Source organism: Eulemur rufifrons, chromosome 16 (assembly GCF_041146395.1).
Source record: "Eulemur rufifrons isolate Redbay chromosome 16, OSU_ERuf_1, whole genome shotgun sequence".
Taxonomy (NCBI): Eukaryota; Metazoa; Chordata; class Mammalia; order Primates; family Lemuridae; genus Eulemur; species Eulemur rufifrons.
The window spans coordinates 58,573,982-58,592,392 of record NC_090998.1 but is presented as its reverse complement, the minus strand read 5'-3'; positions in this window follow the sequence as shown (position 1 = coordinate 58,592,392).

The window sequence follows — 18,411 nt, the reverse complement described above, 5'->3', positions numbered from 1 at the left end:
AGGTGCATACTTTTACAGGCTCATAAGAGCTGATGAGGCTGAGAGAAAAGGTTGTTGAACCAATCAATAATATACAGGGAAGGTTTGTTGGAAGAGGAGGGATGGGGAGAATTTTCAGATAGAGCATGGAAGAGGAGGTGTTCCTGAAGAAGAGAGTACGAGTGATGGCAGTAGAATCAAACCTGGTACGCATTATGAGGGTGGTCAAATCATTCTCTATAGATCCCACCACCTACTCTAGTGCTTGGCACATAATACGTTCTTTATGAGTAATTTGATAAATAAACAGGTGGTGTCTTTGTAGGATATCATCATTTTAGGCCATCTTGCCTGTAGGAACAAAGGACATATGTTGCGAATAATGAGGAATTAGTTTGGGTATATAGGGAGGGACCCTTGACAGCCAGGGAGAAGAAAGTCAATATTTTAGAGCACTGACCTAGTAGAGAAGAATTATTCCTTTAGTTTAGAGGGTTTGGAAAGACATTTGAGAACCATGTCTTCCTGATCCCTCCTTCCCCCCTTTCTCCTTCCTTCCTTCCTTTCTGCCAGATCTCTAGTCTTTCTGTGACACTGGGTTGGCAAATACATAAAACTAAGTTGATAATCTATTCATGCAATTTGAATTTGCCTTAGTTTTGTCTGGAAAGTGAAAATATTGCTGGACTTTTAGAGTCTAGTACCAGACATCAACCTGAGTCACGTCCCACATGTCATGGCTTCTGAAATCTGGAGGCCCTCTGTGGCTCTCTTCTGCCACCTCCCTCCCTTTTCATTGAGCCAGGCTGGACAATGGGACACATTCTGGATTTTTGTTTTGTTGGTGCACTGAAGACATTAACCGGCTTCCAAATGATAAGAAACTTAGGAATTTTGAATGCCAAATCCAAGTTCCGTGTTATAGAAGGGGGCTTCCATTATTTGAAAGGAGGGGTGCTAGATGCTCAGTGACATGTCTGTTATCCATGATGACAGTCCCCATTGGCACATCATGTGCACAGGAACTCTTGTTTCCATAATGAAATTATCCTGGTTGTTAGTGGGGCCTGTCTTACCTGTAGGGTTGTCAACCTCCTGTAGGAGCTGCCTCTTTACAAGACGAGGTAATGATAGCATGGGTTGTGCAATTGTCATCACTCCTTGCTGACCAATTAATTCCAAATTGTACTTAACAAAGTCTTTCTCTCCCTGATGATTATTTATCTAAAAAGTACACTAAAAACCAACAAAATAAAATAAACCATTTTTATTTTAATTGTATTCCCTTTCATGCAACTTCAGATCTCTTCCGGTTGATCATTAGGCTATCTTCCTGTCAGCCATCCCTTTGGTTCTCCTGGAGAGAGTTAGAACCCATTCTATTAAGTGAAGTATCCCAAGAATGGAAAAATAAGCACCACATGTACTCACCAGCAAACTGGTTTCCCTGATCATCACCTAAGTGCACATTTGGGAATAACACCAATTGGGTATTGAACAGAGGTGGGGGCTGGGGGGAAGGGATGGGTGTATACCTATTTGATGAGTGCAATGCGCACTGCCTGGGGAATGGACACGCTTGAAGTTCTGACTGGGGGGGATGGGGTGGGGGGAAGGGATGGGTGTATACCTACATGATGAGTGTGATGCGCACTGTCTAGGGAATGGACACGCTTGAAGCTCAGACTCAGGGGGATGGGGGGGGCATGGGCAATATATATAACCTGAACTTTTGTACCCCCATAATGAGCTGAAATAAAAAAAATAAAAAAAAAATGTTTAGTTTTTTATAATCTGAAAACAAACAAAAAGCCCTTCCCTCCATTCTGCTACTCTGTCAAATCACTGTTGTACCTTTGTCATTCTTTTGTTGCCGGACTTGGTGAAGACAGAGCGGATTTGGGCAGCCTCAGACTGGCAGGCCGTGAGCTGCGTGATGCCTACAAGCCTGTCTGCTTGGCCCATCCTACGTTTTTTCCAATGTTTACAAATTAGGAGGTTTGTGTAAAAATCTAGATTTCTTTTTCTCTTGACACATGAGCGGGGGGTTGCTGGGCCTGCATTCTCACATGAAACGGTCTCTTGGGGCTGATTTCTGCTTCTGCCTAGACGGGGCATGCATTCTTCAGTTCACCACAGACCCCACCATTCCCTATGGCCCCCAACACTGAGACAGAGTGTCAGTTGCCATTTATCATTGCCTTGCTCTCTTGTTTTTCTTAGATATTTCTCTGTATTGACGCCTCTGTCCAATGTGGAAAGTGAATGATAGACCCGGAGGGTGGCATGATCATCTTGTACTCTGCTAGTTTTATCCTTGCGTGTTCCCTGTCTGGCGCCTTTGGCATCTGGGTTTGCAACCCCTGACCTGTATTACGCTTTGTCAACCTCTACCACTCTTCTCCGTCTTGCTAGTGGGCATTTTCCTTTTCATCCACCATCACCTGCCTTAATGGTCTCTTCTCATTTAATAGGTTAAATAATATTTTGTCAGTTTTCTTCCTCAAAGCCTTCTCTGCCTGCCTTTTCCCCTCACTTTCCTTTCATCTTGAAACGCATTTCTTCTTGACTTCATTTACACCGCCTGGCATTTTCTGATATCCCTTCTTCTCTTCACATCGTCCTACACTATGTTTCTCAGTGTTACAGGGAAGGCTCTTTTATCTTTGTGTACTTGGTCTGGGCAATTTCCTTCATGCCACGGTGTTGATGGATGTCTTCTAATTCCATTCTTTCCTCTCTGACCTCTTCCCTGAGTCCTCATCCTGCAGAACCGCTGTGCTGGGGGTCCCGCCAGCCTCTGTATCTCTTCTCCCACACACTTCCTGCATTTATTGCTCCGCTGCTGTCTCGCATCATTGTCCTTCCAGTTGCTCAGGAGCATGACGTTATTTCACGTCTGCTCAGTCTCCATGCTTGTTCTTTCTTTTTTCTCCCACTGTCCTATGCAGGACACTGTTACCTTTTTTCGTTTGTTTTAATCTATTGGTTTCATTCTTTCAAAATCTCTCCTCCAATCTATTATTAACATATGCTACTGCATGATTAATCTACCCTAAAAATTTCCATTATTAATTCATTTATTAATTCATTCAATAAGCACTTAATGCCTGTAAAATTTATTATGTTTTCCTTCTGTTAAAAAGTCGTCAGTTCTGCATTGCTAACAGAATCAAGGTCACAGTCCTGGCTTTAAAGGCCTCGGCTATACAACACCAGACTATCTTTGTGGTCTCATCTCCTACTGCTCCCAGGTACGAATCTTTGCTCCTTGAATAAGTGTCTGGGATGGCTTAACTGTAAAGCCCTAGAGCCTGCCTTGAGTGGGTCTCAGTTCTGGCACACACTGGCTGTGTGACCTTGGCCAAGTCATTTAACTTCTAAGGCTCAGTTTCTTTATCTGCTTAGCCCCTAGGGTTCTTTGAAGATTAAAACAATAATGAACCATATAATATAATGCCTGGTGCATAGTAAGAGCCTGATAAATGTGAGATGTCACTATCCAGCCAAGCTACAGTTGGCCCTACATTGTCATGTTGTTTCTTCATCCTGGAATGCATACCTCTGTCCCCCTTCCTTTATGTGTCTGAAGCTTAGGCATCGTTTAAGGCCTAGATCAGATTGTATGGCCTCTTTGAAGCCTTCTCTGACCCTACCAGGTAGAAATACTCTATCTTCTTGCATTCTTAGTACAGACATTACCACTTTATAATTTGCAAGCGGATATTTACATACAGGTCTCCTGTAGCCTCTGGCCTAGTAAGCTCTTATTCCTGGGATCTTAATCATGTGTTCCCCTACTCATGGTACCAGGGTGCCTTGTACAAAGTAGATGCCTAAGAACTACGTGTTGAATGAACAAACATTCATCTGAGTGCGTATTTCCTCACAGTTCTTTATTTTTATTCATTTAAGAAAACATGAAGAACTCTTAATCATTTGATTTGAGAAGTGTAGCATATTTTCCAGTATTTTTTCCTCTTTACTCTTACGCTATCCCAACACAGATGTCTTTTGAGGAAGCGATGTATCTATTGATTTATTCAGAATTTATATCCCACCTTCTTTCAAAAGGATCTGAAAGAGCATACCAAATTAAACCTAATGTGAAATAGGACAATCATGGCTAAAAAGAGAACAGAGACCATCTCAAAGAAACAGGGAGCAGATGTTACCAGGCACCTGGGATGAGCTAATTACTATACTTGGTAACTGAATTTGGCTCTGCCTTTCTTGGCAGTGAGAGCTGAAAGGAAACACATTGGGTTATTCATTCAGCAAACATTTGTTGACTCTCTTTGATAAATGGGGCACTGTGCTAACACTGGGAACTCTAAAGTGAATAAGCCTTGGTCCCTGGCATCAGCACGCCCCTTAGCCATGAGTTAAGTGGCTGGAGGCAGGTACAAGGGCAATAGGAACACAGGGAAGGGCACCAACGATGCCTGTAGGGACGAGAGTCAGGGAAGGCTCCCGGGAGAGCAGATGCTCCACCAGATGGTTCAGTGGGAGAACTGCCTTCTTGGTGTAAAGGACAGACTAGACAGAGACTAGGCAGCCTCAAAGGACATGTTTGATGAAGGAACCAGAGGTGAGGGAGTGGCAGAAAGTAAGGAGGGGGAGAAGTCGGTAGGAGCCAGAATATGCTGGACTTCACGCGCCATGTGAAAGAATTCGAGTGTTCTTCTCTTGGCCAGTGTTTCCCAGCATGGCTGCATACAGGAGTCTCCGGGGAGCTTGCTGAATCTGAATCTCTGGAGACAAAGCCTGGGAGTCTCTATTTTTATGGCAAATCTTAGTCGATTTTCATGCAGCCAGCCTTGGCACCAGTTACTGGATTGGGTTTGTAAATCACCATTGGCATGGGCGAGAGAGAGACCCCTGAAAGAGTTCAGGCAGAGGAGTATCTGACAGATGTGGATTTTAAAAATTATCAGTGGTTTGAAAAAAGAAGGGTGAGCAGGGGTAGACGTGAGATTGGAGGAAGGGACTGGATATGGGTTTGTTTTGCTCGCTGTGATGAGCACTGAGCAGCATTCCTGGCGTAGAGAAGGGCTCCAAAAGTGGCTGTGGAATGTAAAAGCTGATTTTACTCATGGTGGTTCTGTGATTTCTGGGATATAACATGTGTCTGATTCTGGACATTTGAGGAGGAGTGACGTGGTAGAAAGATCTATGCAGTCAAATAGTCCTAGGTACAGATTTCTGCCTCATCCCTGGGTGAGTTGCTTTAAACCTCTCAGAGCCCCAGTTTCCTCACTGAAGAGGTGAGAAAAATAACCCCTAGCCCACAGGACTTCCCCGAGGATTAAAGGAGATAGCATACGTAACGCGTGGGGTGGCAGAGGACTAGTTCTCTTTCTTCTTTCTCTTATATTCATTAAAAATAGCCAGGGATGCTTTTGCTATCTCGTTAAGTTTGTTCTGATTCTCTGTTGCTATATAACACATTACACTAGATTTAGAAGTATAAAAACAATAGGCATTTTATTATGTTCATAGAGTCTGTGAGTCAGGAATTCCAAGCACAGAATGGTGATGACTTTGTGCCCCACTATTGCTGGGGCCTTAGCTGAGAAGACTAGGATGAATGGCACTATTTATTCTGCGGTGCCCTGTCAGGGATGACTCGAGGGCTGAGTTCAGGCAGGACTGTCAGCTGGAGCACCCACTTGTGGCCTCTAACATGTGACTTGGGCTTCCTCATAGCATGGAGGCTTCAGGATAGTTGGCCTTCTTACATGGTGGGACAGGGATGTTAGAGTTACTATACCTAGGAATGAGGTGGAAGTTGCATGGTCTTTTATGATCTAGCCTCCGAAGTCGTATGGTATCACTTCTGCCATACTCCATTAGGTTAAGCAGTCACAAGCCTGCCCATAATCAAGGCGACAATACAGAGACCTAAACTTTGATCAAAATAAATATCAAAGAATCTGAAGCTGTATTTTAAAAGCACCACCTATTTACCTATTTCTCTGAGGTTTTTTTTTTAACACTTGACTGACTCTTTTATAGTGTTTAAGTAATTGTCCTTGTCCTTGTTTGCAGAAATCAAACTAGAAAGGTTTGATTTTTTTAAAAAAAGTTTTTAATCAACAAATAAAAATTGTATACATTGTGTATAACGTAGTGTTTTGAAATATCTATAAATTGTGGATTGGCTAAATTGAGCTAATATACATATTAACTCACATTTTTTTTTGGTGAGAACATTTAAAATCTATCGTAGCAATTTTTAAGAGTATAATACATTGTTATTAACTACAGTCACCATGTTGTATAACAAATCTCTTGAACTTATTCCTCCTATTTAACTGAAAAGTTCCGTTTTTTGACCAATATTTCCCCAACCCCTTCTCCCCCCAATACCTGGTAACCACCATTCTCTCTGCTTATATGAGTTCAACTTTTTTAGATTCCATATGAGTGAGATCATATGATATTTGTCTGACTTACTTCACTTAACTTGATGTCCTTCAGGTTCATTCATGTTGTGGCAAATGACAATATTTCCTTCTATTTAAAAGCTAAATAGCATTCCATTGTGCATATATAGTGCATTTTCTTTATTGATCCACTGATGTACACTTAGCTTGATTCCATATTTTGGCTACTGTGAATACTCCAATGAACACAGGAGAGTAGATCTCTTTGATATATTGATTTCATTTCCTTTAGATATATACCCAGAGGTGGGATTGCTGGATCATATGGTAGTTCTATTTTTAATTTTTTGAGAAGCCTCCATCCTGTTTTCCATAGTGACTGTTTTAATTTACATTCCCAACAATGGACAAGGACTCCCTTTTCTCTGCATCCTCACCAACACTTGTTATCTTTCGTTATGATTCTTTCTTGACTGTGTTCTCTGTTGTTACAATTCCATCTACCCCAATCAGTTGGCCTTGCTCACTCTTGTTTCTTTAATTTTCTCAAGTATGTCTGAAGCAAACGCAGTCTTTATGTTGTATTAGGCACTATTTACAAACCTTCACTCCTTAGGGGATTCTTTATGAAGAAATTGTAAAACATATTTTAAAAGGAACTTAAACTCATCAAAAGGAAAGGAAGCAAATAAATGGAACCTTTTCTGGGATTTACCAGGGGCCATAGCAGGAAGACTTCTGATTTATTTGGCCTTAGTTTCTGTAAGTGCTAAAGAGAATTAGAGGATTTGAGATAAAATGGGAGGATCATTGTGTCTGCTTAGAGCTCATCACAGAAAAGTGATGCATAGTTAATGACCTTTTGTGACAACCTTATTTTTACAATCTAGTGGGGCCATATGTGCCCTGCAGTGACAGATGGTCCCAATCTGCTGTTGCCTGATAATGGCTCGTTTAGAGGCTCGGGGTGACTGTATGACAAGTCCCGGCTGGACCAGCTGTTTCCCTTGCAACTAATGCCTGGTTTGGCTGAATGAATGCGGGCAACAGACTTTAGAAGACATGCTTCCACTACGTGGAAGTATCTACAATTTCTCTGTCAGGAGAATTGATAAATATACTTCTTCAAAAAACTTTGTACTGTTTCCCCTGCTAGGAGCACTGGCCTAGGGGTCAGGGAACCTGGGTTTTAATCTCATAACTGTTGCAAACTAGCTGTGCCACTGTAGATGCATCACATAAGTTCTCTGAGCTTCTGTTTCCTAAAATGTGTCTGAGTTAGATAATCCCTGAGGTCTTCTAGTCTTTTACTTTTTTTGAGTCTTTGAATTAAAGTTGTGGGCCAAAAAAAGGTAGTGTAATAGGATTAGTATTCACGAACTTACCAAATATTAGGTTCTATGCTTAGCTTATACTAACATTCTTATTTAATGATCACGGTGGCCCACACTTGCCATTATCATTACTTTTTACCATTTTAAAGATGGAGAAATTAAGTCACAGATAATCACATAACTTTCCTAAAGTCTAACAGCTGAGAAAAGGCAAACTGGGATTTGAACTGACCCCTGCTCTTTCTCCTCATGCTATTCTGTAAACCGGTGTGTGTTGGAAAAGTAGGCAAGGCACTAATGAACCAGGATGCAAGCAAACAGATTGATGATGTTATGGCATCGCTGCTTCCTCTGCCTGCATGTTATTGTTGGTATTTCCATGTTCGTAATACATTGGGGCACATGCTCTAATCTGCTTCAACACCCAACTACACCAACCTGGGACTTGGCTCCCCTAGGACACTACGGAAGCCCTGGGAGCTAGCCTGCTGGTGCTCTCATGTGGTCTGTTTGGAAGAGCCCCACTGGTGTGGCACAGCCGGGGGCACTTTGGTATGGGGTGGGCTGGATATGGGAGGATGCCCTTTCCTAGGAAACAAGCAAAGGATTCACTGTACGCTGTTAATATATCTCTGTGGCTTAAGGCACGTGTACATCTTAAGTCCACTTTATTTAGTTCTCATTTCTGAAACCTCTCATTATATTGGTCTTGTGTTTCCTGGTCATATGAATTTTGAGACAGTGATCCCTTTCTGTGAAGAATGACCTCATTCTCCTCATGGAAAAATTACTTTGGCCTTTGAGCAAATAAGAATTAAATTGAAACCCAAGCCATTGCCTCTCTACCCAGCAACTCTTTGGGGTTTTGCTATGGATATTGAGTTATGTTTTTCTCTAGGCTCCGGATTATTTTAAGAATATAATATAAATATTGTTTAAATAAACCCCTCCCTGCAAGTATGGGGTGAAAAACTTGACATGCTGTGAAAAAAGAATAGATATATAGTTGACCTTGCGGTTGGTGGATAGGCTCTTCAAGCCAGCTAAATTTTCAACTGGGATTTGAGTCTCAATGGGGTGTTTTTTTTTTGTTTTTTTTTTTTTTGAGACATGGTCTCCCTCTGGCTAGAGGGCAATGGCATCATCATAGCTCACAGCAACCTCAAACTCCTGGGCTCAAGAGATCCTCCTACCTCAGCCTTCCAAGTAGTTGGGACTATAGGCATGTGCCATGATGCCCAGCTAATTTTTTCTATTTTTAGTAGAGATGGGGTCTCATTCTTTGTCAGGCTGGTTTTGAACTCCCGAGCTCAAGCAATCCTCCTGCCTTGGCCTCCCAGGGTGCTAGGATTATAGGCCTGAGCCACCACACCCAGCCAAGAGGTATTTATTTTTTTAAAGAAAGGTTGTGGATATTTTCAAATACTGCCATTGTTAAGCCCACGAAAGAAGAGGGCATTATGGCTCCCATATGATGTTGTCAAGTTTTTCATATATTTGTTGATAATTTTACTTTGATCACTTGTTCTCGCATCTGGCATTATTGGGTTAGCCCCTCCAGTGCCTGGCCTGGGGAGGATAGAAGACTCCTTACAGGCCTGCAGGGAAGAATAATGGGATGCAATTGGTGGGTAAGATATGTAGCACTGTGGTCACTGGTACATAAAGCCTTCATGCTACATATAGTGCCGGGGCATACAGTGACACCAGAGATGCTTTGAATTAGAAAAGAGCAAACTGAATCTAAGAGGTGACGCTGATGCCTCCATTTAGTGAGGTTCAAGTGAAGCTAGGCTAGAGGGACATATATTAAGATGACATTTTAAATCTATAAAATCATTTTCTGTGGACATCAGCTAGCACAGGCACCTGTGTAAATTAGTGAAGTATATCATGGCCTGTGTCTCACATCTACAGTTCATAGTGTTCTTGTGATTACAGTATAGATCAGTTACATGGACAGATCTGGCCAGGCCAATAAAATTGCTGGGCTACATGCACTGTCTGTGGAATATCCAGTTTAGGTTGGTGCTCTCTGCCCTTCCACTATGATGTCAGGGTTTGTCAACCTCAACATGCTTGATATTTTGGGTCAGGAAAGTGTTTGTTGTAGGGGAGCTGTCCCATGCATTGTAGAAGTTTAGTAGCATTCCTGGCCTCTACCTTGGAGATGCCAGTAGCACGCCCTATTATGATGACGAAAAATGTCTTTAGATAGTGCCCTGGGGTCTCCCCTGGGGTGGCAAAATTACCCTTCTCTCCCATTGAGAAACACTGCATCAGATTCACACTGACCCACAGGATTAAAAGTGTATATGAGTTTGTGCATGTGTATATGCACACACACACACACGCACACACATAAATACATTGCTATGGTGTGAATGTCTGTGTCCTCCCCAGTTGAATTAGCAGGGAAGTGAGGACAGCAAAAAGAACCTGCAAGGGATGCTTTGGGGATAAGTGAAGGAGGAGATATCTGTAGCTTGTGGCAGATCATCAAACTCATAGAACCATAAGATGCGAAAAGACTTTAGGATCCCAGGCACCTGTGTCCCCATACTCTACTGCAGCAGATCATAGCAGGGTCCCGAGGACTATTGTTGATAAACCAGGAGCTGGTTATCTGCCCTCCTCTTCTTTAGCAGCAGTTGACGCTGTTGACCATCCCCTTCTTGAAGCTGCCTTGTCTAGGCTTCCTCATCACATTCTATCACAATGGCCCTTCTATTATATTTGTTTCTTTTGCGGGTTCCTCTCTGTAAGCCTATAAATAGTGGAGTTTTCCTGACTTCTGTTTCTTTTATTTATTTGCTCTCTAGCTGGTGTCACCAGGCCCCAATAACTCTTGAATGTGTACTTCCAGCCCAGAACTCTTCCTTAAGCCTGACTCATATATTCAATTTTCTTGTTAACATCTCCTATTGGATGTCTAATAGGCACTTCAAAGTTAATATGGCCCACAGCAGAGTGATCCCACCCCTCTCCCTGGTCCAAGCCTTTCAAGTCTTCCCATGGTGGTCAATGGCTCCACTGATTTCTCAGGCCCCACATCTCAGATTTATCCTTGATTTCCCTCTTTTCCCCATGCTCCCACCAAATCTGACAGAATCTCCCATTAGTGTGACCTCTTAAATGTCACCTGAATCCTATCACTTTTCATCAACTCTGCTATTGCAAGCTCTGGTCCAAGCCACCAGCACCTCCCAGTCCATCTCGTCCCTACTCCTCTGCCCACCTGCCGTGAGTGCTTGTCACAGCATTGGGACGGTCATGTGTACATTGTACTGGACCATTTCCTGGTTCAGTTCTCTAATGGCCTCCCATTAGACCAAGACTAAAATCCAAACCCCTTCACAATGCCCACAAGACTTATAATATCCAGTTCCTGACTCCCTCTCTGGCCTTATTTTCCTGCACTCCCCTCCCTCCCTTCCTGCCTCTCAAGCCAACCCTGGCCTTCTCGCCGCCCTTGAAGAGACATCAAGCTCATGTCCATCTCAGGGCCTCTGTGCTATTTCCTTCTGCCTGCACTGCTCTTCCCCAGGTCTTCATGTGCTGCTACCTTCTCATCATTTGGGTCTTAATGAAGGCCTCCTCTCTATCATAACATCCTATTCCTCTTTCTCATAGTGCTTATTAGTGTCATAGCATATCTTGTTTGCTTACATACTTACTGTCCATCTCTCCCTCACAAAAAAGGAAGCTCCTGGAGAAGCTAGCTCTGTTTTCCCAGTGCCTGGCAAATAGTAGGTGTTTAATAAATACACATGTATCACCCAGCTGACATTTCCACAACACAGTGAGACTCAGCCACATTCTGACCACAAGCTCAGGTGGCTAAAGGGAAGTAGCTAAAAGGAAGTTGGCTGATTCAGAAAAGGTTTATTCACATACTTCATGGGTGTAGGCAGGGAAACAATTGGTCTGAACTCTCAGTTGCCCTTTAAGGAACTTGGCTTTGATCTTTGAGGGCAGAAGCCATCTACAAATTGGGCTGACACATTGAAGGGATCTTTAAGTATCTGTGTATCATGTTCTAAGATTTCTCTTTTCATTAATTCCCATTAGTACAAATATAAGACTAAATAAATTCTCATTGGCCCAGATTTCCAAAACAGGCCCTCTTTTTCTCCATTTTTAAAATAGAAAACGCAAAAAAGCCAAAAATGGTTCTGTTTCCTACTCATCATATTTCCATAGAGGGACAGGAAATTCACTCCCTGCCCTAAGGAGGCTGACTGGGGGAGGAACAGTTCCAGGTTCTCTTGGCCTCTTCGCTCTGGCCCATCGGGGCGGACTTTGCTGACTAACGGGTTGGATTGGTGGGCATGTGTCTGTCTGTCTGCTCACTAACGGTGTGTTCTTACCTGCTCTCTGCCAAGAGGCAAGTTGTCTGCCCTGGGCAATGCCTGTGGGTATGCAGGGTGCCAGTGATTGAGGGGGTGGGCAGGCTGCAAAATGGGGTGGCCTATAAGAGAGCTCACTGAGGCTACTGAGGCAAGATACCCGGCAGTCTCACTCTTACCAGTAATAAATGTGTCATGATCTTCGCCGGGCTCAGGTATGTGTCTACCTCTTTGTTGGTTTTGAGCTTGGTCAGGGCAGAATGCTATTATTTATGTCCCTCTCCCCTTAAGCTCCAAGTAAAAGGGACTGTTGAGTCTCATAAACTCCAATGTGAAAGATGCCAATAGATTTTAATATAACAAATTTTCAAAGTGTTCCTCAGAACTTTTAACCATAAATTCAAACTTTCGGATAATTTTGTACGATGATAACTGATATTTCATGAAGGCAGCAGAGTGTTGGTAAAAAGCTCATGCGTTTTGAAATCAATAAGACATGACACCAGTTTCCAGCTTGACCCCTTACCAAGAGCTCTGGGGAAGTGAGATCACTTACATGTAGTGCTTGCGCAGTGCCTGGCGCATAGTGGGTACTCTGTAGAAGCTAGTTCCTGTCTACCTTCCCCGTGCCATGTAACTCTGAGTTAGCCAGTGTGTTCAGTCCCTCATAATGTCTGTCTACTATAGTCAGGAACATGTGTGTGATTCTCTACATTTGAATGCATTCACACATACAGTTTGATTTTCCTAAATCACTAAGGGGACGAGTGAGGTAGGTGCATGGGTGGGAATGATCCTGTCTCACAGATGAGCAAAGGCTGCTGAGATGGTTGATTGATGTGCCCACACTAAGTGCAGTCAGGTCTCAGCTCAAATTGGACTCTAAATGTAGCACTCTCCACCACGCCTGCCAGCCCTGTGCCATTGCGTTTGAGAAGCATGTTGGTATTTGCAGGCTACTCGGACAGATGGGGGAACTGGAAGATGGCAGTATACACATATAAAATCCAGAGTAAATGTTAGAATAACTTGGATAAGTTTCCTTACATTATTTAAATATTCCTTCCCCACTAGGTCCTTTCCTTGTGATATTTTCTCTTTCTAAAATTGACTTTCCCCCTTCATTTATTTATTCATTTATTCACTCATTCATTCATAAACATTTCTTGAATCCCTGCCATGTATATCAAGCAGCACAATAGGTGCTGAGTGTATCAAAAAAACCCAGGACAGGGTCTCTGCCCTCCCGGTGTTGCTGGGGAGAAAGATGTGCGGACAAATAATTCTAATACAGGGTGATGGCTTCTACAGGGGAGGAATGTCCCAGGTACAGTGCAGCTCAGAGGAAGGAGTGAACGAGGAAGCCTGGAGCAGGTGAGGTCTCAGGCAGAAGTGTTCTCAGGGAAGATGTTCCAATGCGGCATTGACAGGGGAGGAGGAGCTGGCTACTGCCTCTGTTTGTCATCTGCGAAGGTGGTAAAATCAGTAACTACCTCCTATGGTTGTTAGGGCACATAAAGTGCTTAGATGTGTGCCTGGCTCAAGTAGTAAGCCCTCAATAAATGGTGGCTATTACTACCATTTCATTTAGGAAAAAGCCGTTTCATTTTATAAATCGGACTTCCCGTAGGACAGTAGGATAAAACAAAATACCTTTAAATTCTTTACATGTTGGTTCCAGAAACTAGCTTAAAAGGACATATGCATTTGAGCCCAAATCCTGGATAACACTAGGGAGAATAATCTTTAAATTTGATTTATAAAAGCTTGAAAGAAACATGTTACCTCTTTTTCCTCTTTTTTTCTATTGCTTACGGCAGGTAATATTAAAATGGAGGTTTTCTCATTTCCTGCCCAGAAACTCTGCTGTTCTGCCCAGAGTGCTTTGGTATGCCCGAGGCAGTTAATCTTAGTGTGATTTTTTTTTTTTCCCCTAAGTTTTGGAATCTGGTTGACCCTTGCTCAGTTCTGCTCCTTCCTCATGGACATTTACATGTTTAATTGCAATGTGAAAAGACTTCAGAGACACAAGGATTCCTCACTCAGGAAGGTCATTGTATAAAAGTGCTAAATCCTCAAAAGCAACCTTGGTCCACAGGCCAAATGGCTTCTCAGGCAGTCCATCTCCGAAAGTCCTGATGCTACCCTACGCGTTTGTGGAAGAAAATTTTCAGTTAATCATTTTTATATATTTATCATTCCATTTCTTTCTGCTTTCTCACATTGCCTCAGTAAAGCAGAGCTATAGGCGTTGGAGGTGTGCGTACATGTCGCAGAAGACGTGGTGGGGAATCTTGCTGATTTCACGGTGCTTAGTAGCCAGGGAGGGATGAAACGACAAACTCAAGTAAGACTCCTGAGAAAGCTGAAGACTAGAGTTGCTTTGTTATGTCTTTTCTGGGAACAGGGATTCAGATAACTGAGTGGCCTAAAATGAACTTAGTGTTTTATCTTACTTCCTCTTTGATAACAGTTCACATCTCCAAAGCCCAGCAAAAAGAGCATAGCTCAAGTGGAATTTAGAAAATCCAGAGTGAGTTGTTGTGCCAGTTCTATCGCATTTCTCCCCTTGAGAGAAAATGCTGGGCTGCCAAAAACATTAGTGTTAACGCTAGTGGGGCCAAAATCTAGAACACTGGAGGGAAAAACTCAAAGCTCTATGACTTGATTGTACATTCTTCGAGGGGTCTGTTTAACCCTCAGTTGGGCTCCAAATTTGATTGAATCATTCAAATTTCTAGGTTTATCTGATGATTCTTTTGACTTGAAATATGAAAAAACTTGATGTGCACACATGAATGTGGTTATAAAATGTAAGCTTGTCCTGTAAAAGCAGTTACATTTTTAAATCACCACCTATTCTATTGGTGATGTTAATCTGATATTTTTAATTTTAATATATTTTATTTTTACTTACATAATTTTCAGTTTTGTTAGCAATACTAAAATTGCATCGGGGCAATAAAAGTTGATTTGCAAAGGAATTAGGTATTCTGGCAGTTACTGTGCAATATGTTAGCTACTGGAATTAGTATTATAGAAAAGTACCTGTCTTATATTTTATTGTAAGCCATATTACATTGTTTATACTGTCTATCAGTGAAGTTGTAAAACATGACACCGTTAGGTATGAGGTTTAACAAAATTTTATTATGATTATGTTAATGACTTTTAAAAAAATCCATTCAATTTCCAAAGAATAGCCATTATCTTTGCTTTTTCAAAGATATTTTACAGTGTGCTTCAAAGATGATGAAACTAAGCTATGCAAATGTCTAAAGGCAACAGAAATAGATGGGGGTCAACATAAAATTTTAAAAATTGGTAAAGAGATATATCTTCTATTGTATTAAAACCACTTGAATTTGTTAATAAATTTGTTTTAGAATTTAGCTCCTTTTTTGTACATTGAAAAATTAGCTTATAAGTTCATTGCCCAATGGCAGCAGAAAGAGTACTTCATTTTAAACTCCCCCGCCCTTCCTTGCCCCACATATTAGAAGCAAGAAGATGTGGACAAAAAGACTCTCTTATATGTAAAATAGGTATATTTGAGGAGGCAAAATATGCTTTGTTATTAAAAACTCAAACTTCAGCTCTGGAATGAGGCTTTGGCTCAAGTTCAGCCCTACCACTTACTGTGTGAAATTGGACGAGTCATTTGGTCTCTATAAGCTTCAGTTCCCTTTTCTATAAAAATGGAAATAACAAAGTCTTCTCATATAGTTGTTAGAAGAATAACTAAGATACTTAACAAACTGTTTACTAATAATGAGCATGCAATGAATGACAGTTCTTATATGATTTTGGATGGGAGGTTTAAATGTGCTAAGCTCTTGTTGATATTATTCTTTATGGGGAGGTTTAAGTGTACTAATAAACAATAAAATCTCATGAGTCAATTCAGAGTACTAAATGTTCTGAAGAAAAATTATGTCTTTTTAATAAGAAACACTTTGCTGTGCTTATAATGTCTTTAGAATTCTGTAAAGCCAGGAATATCATCATAAGAATCTACATACAATCCATGTTTGTCATGTTATAATACAGGATAAGCTGTGAGACTTTTCTGTACTGTTATTTGTGAGAACAACTAAAATTAAGGGATGAGGATTTAGGGAAGTTAATTCTATTTCTATGGCTTTTTATTTCCCCCCCTTAAAGTAGTGTTTGGTGCTCAAAGATTATCCAGAGCCAGGATGAGTTGGGTAGTTGTAAAACTATCCCAACCGCAGGAATCATGATATATCAATTTTATGTGTTTACAGAAAATGTGTGATATCAGTCTAGTTGGCATAAGAGAACAAAAATGGCAGTAGCAATAAACAAAGCATATGGTTGCTAAAACAAAAGATGTGCTTTAGAAGAGTAACTATTTATATTCACAGGAACTCTCCATACTGCAGCTTTTATAATTATCTGTATTTATCATCACTCTATGTCCTACCATGTCCTAGTGTCTTCTGAGAACAGAAGCATCAAATAACTGGAAAGTTTCTTTGGCTTTAAGCCATGTGCACTGGTGGGAACAAATGCTGATATCCTGGTCTAGGTTGTGGGTCAGTGACTGATACCTGAGCTAGAGTCCACCCTATAGGATGTGACAGGGGGAAGGTCAACAGCAACACAAGTGGCTTGGTGTCAGGTGCCATGGGACTGATTCAGACTACATGGGCATACAGCCCATTTAGATGCTGGGATGGATAAATGAAAGGGGCATCAGAAACAGTGAGTTCCTTGCGTTTATATAATGTCCAAAGTGGCCCTGTGCTGTTATGTCTCCTCTCCACGAGGCCAGCTATACATTCCAGTCACAGAAGCACTTGCAAACAGAGGTAACAGGATTGTAAGAGATCACATATGTGGTTACATCCTGGATCACAGATCACATCCTGAGGTTGGAACAGCAAGCACTTTCCGGGACTGGACATTATTCTGTGAACTCTAGTGACCAATGCTCACAGCTATTTCTGCATCGTCTTCTCACTCAAGTGTGGGTTGCCTTGAGATTTTGGCCTTGCTGAAATGTGCCCACATGTAGGTGCCGAATCTGAAGTCAGATCACACAGATCTCATTCTCAGCTGCTCCATCCACCACAGATGTGCCCAGAGGTTGTTTCTTAACTTCTGGTAATGCCAGTCCAATATACATGGTAGAGGAGACATTCTCAGTCTTGGTGTTCTGATGTAATACTGTGTCATTATCACTGATAATATTATCACTGATAATATCAGTTATCAACCATGTCACAAGAAATCTGTCACAGCATTTAAATAATGTTCACTAGTGGACTCACTTAAACACATTAAAGCATTTCAAATTTCTCTCTCACAAGTCTGTTTTTTTAAAGCAGCTTTATTGAATATAATTGGCATACAATAAGGTACACATATTTGAAGTGGACAGTATGGTAAGTTTTAACATAATATTTATATATGTGAGAACATCACCACGATCAAGAAAATAAAAATACTCATCATCTCTAACAGTTTTCTTAAGCCCCTTCATAATCCCTCCTCCTGGCCCATCACTCCTCCCCACTTTCCAGGCAACCACTTACCTGTTTTCTGTGATACAGATTACTTTGCATTTTCTAGAACTTTATATAAAGTATGCATGCTTTTCTGTCTTCTTTCACTCAGCATAATTATTTTGAGGTTTATCTTTGTAGTTAATGTGTTTCAATATTTCATTTATTACTGAGGAATATATACATATGCATATATCATCATTTACAGTACTTATCCATTATTGATAAACACTTGGGTTATTTTTAGGTTTTTGGCTTTTTACAAGTAAAGCTGCCATGAACATTTGTGTACAGTTCTTTGTATAGACATATGCTTTCATTTGTCTTGGGTAAATATTAATACTTAGGAGTACAATGGCTGGATCATATGGTAGATATACATTAAAGTTTTTAAGAAACTGCCAAAATTTTTTCTTAATTGGTTGTACCATGCTGTATTTCCATCAGTGTATGAGAAATATAAGTATTTCATGTCCTCACCAATATATGCTATGATAGTCTTATTAATTTTAGCCATTTTAACAGGCATACAGTAGTATTTCATTGTGGTTTTAATGCACATTTCCTTAATGATTGATGACATTGAACATCTTTTCATGGCTTATTTGCTGTCTGTATATCTTTTATGGAGAAGTTTCTCTTCAAATCTTTTACTGGAGTCTTATTCTCTTAGCAGTGTCTTTTGAGAAGACATCTTAAATTTCTGTGAAGTCCAATTTATCAATTTGTTCTTTTAGGATCATGGTTTGATATCTAAAAAGTCTTTGCCAATTCCAAGGTTGTGAGGTTTTCTCCAATGCTTTCTTCTAAAAGTATTATAGTCTTAGGT